Genomic DNA, 6,061 nt, shown 5'->3' with positions numbered 1-6,061 from the left:
TTTAAAAAGAAGCACTCATGCTTGTGTTGACTTTGCTTGAAAGCCTTTGACATCAGCTGTACTACTAAGCATAGCCGTCCATACGTAGAATTAAACTGGACACCTCGTCAAGCGGAAAAAATGATGCCATTACTGGTATGACCCTAAGCATTGGAATAGTCAATGAAGTGGTTAAGATTAATGGAACTTCACGTTTAACTTCGAATAGTTACACGTAACACACTTATTGCTATGCATTTTCTACCAGGCGCCTTACTTCGCACTAGAACTTGTGACTCGCTAATAAAAACCTTGACAGAATATTTTCTTTGAAATAATGTTACGAAATAAAAATACAATATTGTAAATATTTTTAACCCCTTTTCAAATACAAATACCTGAATTTTTATCGATATTGTATTTATTAACAGCATATTTTACCCACAATGATACGTCGAAAGCAGAACATTGAATGAGTGAGTGATTCTCTAAAAGAATCATTTATGTATTTACGTGTTTTCAAACTAATAAATCTACCAAAACTACCAACGTATTCTTATTTTCCAGAAGGTAAAGGTGTACTTATGTACTTTATATTCTTACTAAAGCTAGCTGGTTTTCTGAAGCATCGATTACAACAGCTACTTACAGCAGGTAGACTTTAAAAGCTGTGTTAAACATGATGAGGATATAAGCGGTAACTGAAGGTAAACCTTAAGCTTTGCGTAACTAGTAAACTACTCGTAATTGGAATTAAGATAATATTTCAAAACAAGCCACTAATAACCATAATTCGACTCCCACGAGTTTTTGTTTCCTGATTCAATAAAAATTTGACTTTATCTGCATAAAAATATCTATTGCGTGTTCAAATATAAATTATTGTTAGGCTAAGAACGTTCAAACCGTGAGAGATATATGAGTACGGCCAATTAGCCAGGTAAGGCTTATGGCCAGCTTTAAACAATGACAGCTGATTACTGGAACCCCTGAAAAGATTGCTCAACAGTTGTACAAAAGGCACGGCTAATAACAGTTCGCGGTATAGGAGTTCTAATATCTACAGTTGTTAACTGGCAATTTTGCGATGGTTCATCTTTGTGAAGCTTCACGTCTTCTTAGAGCTTTTCATATGTTTATTATTACTAGGTTGCAGTGTGAAGATGCCGAAGCAAATCAAAAATTTATAGCCCTCTTCAGCAACATTTAACAACATTTTATCCAATTATTAAATTTCGTAAAAAAAATCTATGCATATGTTCTATGCTTAAAATAAAACCTGAACTCGCGACGCACCTTTAAAACACTAGTTTATCCTAGCCAAGTCATTATCCATCTTACTGAACTAGCACCCGCATCAACACTTTATACATAGGAAAAACCTACATTTATGATAATTAACAAACGCAAAAGGTGAACCTTATCACGCTTGTACAATTGAATTTTGTATTTAAGCAGATTCAGTTGAGGTCGTGGGACATGCGGACAGACACAATGACAGATAGTGATCACCGATTTTACTCAGGCTTTGTGTTCTAAGAGGCATTATGACTAGGAAACGTGTTGTATTATGTATGCTGATTTAGTACGTAACACTTCAAACAGGAATTCGTTTTATTTACGATACTGGTTAGAATAATAGCAAAGATTTCGAGAATGAGAATTTAGAGGCTGCTTTTAATTACAAGTTTAAAATAAATTGCTGTGAAAAATTAACTACAGTTAGGTGAAGAATGTAATCATCACTTCAGACATAGGACGTCTACTTCTTGACATAGGTCTCCCCATTGAGTTTCAAAAGAATCGGCCGTCTTACACTGCGTTTGGAAGTCTCCACTTGAGCATTTGTATTTCTCTATCAGCTACATTTCCTCAGCACCCTACAGGCTTAATATATAACAATATGATGCTTAGAGTTCTACACATTTCTCGGTAATTAAAATGTTTTTATGTAAATTAACTATGAAATGATACACGTGATTCACATGTAAACCTAGGAACTAATTACAAAAACACTTCGTTTTTTTCATCAAAGTCAGCAGGATCTACCTTATCAACGCGATCTTTTGAGGAAGTGGTGTTATCAAACACAGCATGCAAAGGAAGTCGCAGATTTAGTACAACTTTATTACATTGAGAAAAAAAGATGAGTTCCATAAGAAAACAAAAAAAATGTCGTGTGTTTTCGAACTAAAACAGTCCGATCGTTAGTTAAAAGTTGGCAAAATCCTAAGTCGACAATAATACTGCCTTAAACGGTCATCAAAGTTTTATTGATTTGATAAGAAGCTTTTACCTATCTACCTCTATATGTGCTCTTGGTATCCCACGATACAAACAATACAATAAAGTGCTGAAGTTCCTTTCGTTACGTATGTAATATGTATGTAAAAATAATAAATCCTGATTGGTTTTATAAGGAGACCCTCGGCCAAAGGATGCATCAATTTTCATCTTCAAGGTTCGAAACAAAATTTCTCAACCCAGCATGATTGAATATCGGTTGAGGAGGACGGAGGTCGTAGGGCACAATGGCCAGTCTCGAAGGGCATCTCTCATCTTCACGGTGGGCGCGCACCGGCGCGGGCGCAGCTTTGAACCAATGGCAGTTGTCAAAATGAATTTTGAACAAAGAAGAGTCGAGTTGGAATGTTGTAGTGTAGGCAGGCAAATATGCTTGGTTGCATTTGCAACAATGAAACTCTCATGTAAGATATATATAAAACAACAATTTAAAAAATATGACCTATCAGGGAAACCCCTGGTCATATCTTAATTTTAGATTTTTATAGCATCTTTAACCTAGGAAATACAAAAGACAATCCGGCAAAAAATAAAACCAAAATAAAATGGACAGCAACTTTTTCCTAAGAGACCGAAGTATCAAGAGAATCCAGGTCAAAAGGTTATACGAACGAATTTCAATATCAGGTACATAGCTGATGCACCGAAGCGTTCAGCATTTGGTTTAACATTGAATGGGGGGTAGCTAGTGAGGATATTGCCAAACCGCTCCGAATATGATGCTGATACATTAGTGATAACTTCTACTTACTGCGAGCCATTGTGTGAACGCACACATTGTTTTTCTTAAGTACAAGAACTTAAATATTATAATTGAGCGCAAAGTACGAGTAATTCGTTATTTTAAGTATCCGGATACGTGAGAAATTGAATATGCTGTCTTGACGTCTTGGGTTTTCTGAAAAGTAAACCGTTTGACCCAAAACAAAACAAAAAAGATATAGGTAACCATCGTTTAATATGAGTTTTGCAAATTATTTAAAAGTACCTATCTCTTATGAAGAAATTGCAAAGCCATCGCTGATATCAGCGATTGCAAACTTCAAATTAAATGTTCTACCACTGTCTTAATATCCATTAAGTATTTAATTATACGTGTAATCCAGCTGACTAACCAACCGTCAAAGCTTCCACCTTAATTATCGCAACTGACCAGCAAATAGCCATTGTGCTGCTACCTATCATTATAAATCTTCGGGGCAAACCAAACTTATATATCGCACAAAACAATAGTACGGGTGGAAGGACACATGCAAATGCAAACCAAAGAACCAACGTAACTTGAGCTCTCTTATTAAAAGTAGATGGAACAATTAGGTGTAGCATGTGAGGTCAAGTTAGATGTTCGCTTCACAAGTCAGCGAGTACAATTCGACACTATAATCCGAGATGATCGCACCGGAACGAGCATCGGAGGAACTGTTTTCATTGTTACACGGCATATCATCTGCCTGGCATCCAAAAATTGTATAATTTTGTTTACTGATACGCTTATTTATACTAACATCATTAATTAATGAAATGCAACATAATATGTCAGCCAAAAAAAGGATATATGGTACTCTTGCTCCTAAACTCGGATGCTCCGCCTGCTTTTCATACGATACAATTGATCAGTTTTCTCGTTTCACCATGGAACCGCTCGTAACAAAGGTCTCTCATCAGAATTAGACATTTATTACAGCATTGTGCTACATCCACAAGGCTCGTCGGACAGGGAAGTGAAACAAACGCCGGACGCTGATATTAATTAAGTCGATAATGAATAGAGACCATTGGCGATGGTCCCAGTACGCGTCCTTGAGGAACGTGCACAAATTGCTGCCTGAGAGAATGAATAATTGAAGGAAATATGTCATTATTGTTATATTGGTGATCATATTTTTTTATTTCTAAAACAATGCAAGTTTAGTACGCAGTAACATTTCCTAGTTTAATTTATGAGCAATATGATTCACCAAATCAAATGCTTCATTTGATTCGAGTCTAAAAAATTACCGTTAAAATGTCGCTGAGTAGATTACCTTAACTAAACTTACAAACTGGTGATAACACTGTTTCTTTAGATATCTTTAATTAACTAAAATGTTAATAATGTTCATTGTTAGCATACTTGGAGTTATTGTCTGAATGAACGCCTGTTCGTAAGATCATTTAAAGCTTGAGAACTTATGTTATTCTAACAGTTATTTTGGATTCGTATTTGTTAGCAGTTAAATATTAACTGTCTGACAATTATTACAGAAAAATATATTTTATTTATGTAAAGAATTCTTGAAACATAAATATACACTACGTGCTCATATAATTCAGTCCACATACGGATAGTGGCCAATTGTTAGCTTTCAAATAACTCGAGTATTAATATGTACTTAATACTAATTATTTGCAATATAAAAACATTCGCTATGCCTGCTAAACTTGAAAGCTTTGAATGTAGCGTAAATGTTTTCGGATGTTGAGATCCTGTTCGAAGTGTTTACAAGGCATGAAACAAATTCCCAGAATAATTAAGCTATCTATTCTTTTTCAGTTTCAAGTTCCAACTTCAATTAATTCTGGATCTTATAATGATCTTTATTGAGGTTTTTGTTTAATGCATTTTGTGATAGTAACACAATTTAATTGTCTATTATGAATTTATATTACACGGGTTATCAAATCATTAGTGTATTGTCTGTTTCGTAAGAGTGTAATGATCTGTATGACTTTGAAACGGTCTAATATTCAATTAGCAATTAAGTAATATGGTCACATATTCTAAAATTATAATCCACAAATTAGATGACCAAGATCAGCAAAAATTAGGTTAAAATAAAAATTCTTTGCATGTAGCCGTGGTTTTGTTATCTAGCACATATTTTCGTTTGTTAATCTAATGTATAATAAAGGCCTAAAGGATTTCCTTTAGGCCTTTTTAGCCATTTGGCTAGACATATAACTAACAGGCTCCCCCATCCATTCAAAATGTTCCTATAGTTTACTACCTGACTACAACAAAAAAATACCATCATCATATCAAAAAGTTCACACAATCCGTGTAACGATGTATCTACTATATCTGTGAATTCGAAAGAGGTTATTAATTTCTGAGCACATAATTACCAGCTTTTAGGCGGAATAATTATAATGATCGTAAACGATTTGTTCCTGGTTGATGCGAGAGGATACGGCCCCTGTATCTGTAGACGCTGCATCTTGATCAGGATTTGCTGTACTGAGTGATATGCTATTGATAGAGAAAATATACGAAGCGGTTACAGCTTTCAATGTTGTTTTTGTACATTCTTGATAACTCCCAGAGAACTTAAAATTAATTTCTTCTAAATGAACTACTGGAAAAGTTTCAAATAGCAATAATTACTAGTCTCTGTTCAATAGGTAGCATAAAGGGTGGAAAATAGATACAAGTATAATTGGAAGCTATTATTTATACGGCAAACAGGCATGAATGATTTTGATACAGGATTCATGAGATACAATTTTTTTAAATTTTTTTGGGGATGGGAAATCATCAGATAATTCCTTCCATGATGTTGGTGCTGTGGTAGAAAGTGTCAGAATTTACAGCCTTAAATCAACGTCTGCTACTTCTGGACCCTTAATTACCAGGACCGGGGTAACTCTTTGTAAATCAAGCAGCAGCTAAGCGATACTATATAGCTTGAACTACAGCAAAGCCTAATATTAATAACAATGACGTCCGGTCGTTTTCACGCGGTATGCCTCCGCTGGCCGGTCATTTTTACCGCCATATATAAGAGCTACCACGTTTTTT

This window comes from Helicoverpa armigera, chromosome 4 (assembly GCF_030705265.1).
Source record: "Helicoverpa armigera isolate CAAS_96S chromosome 4, ASM3070526v1, whole genome shotgun sequence".
In the NCBI taxonomy this organism is placed as follows: Eukaryota; Metazoa; Arthropoda; class Insecta; order Lepidoptera; family Noctuidae; genus Helicoverpa; species Helicoverpa armigera.
The sequence above is the reverse complement of the archived record's forward strand: the minus strand, read 5'-3'. Positions refer to the sequence as shown.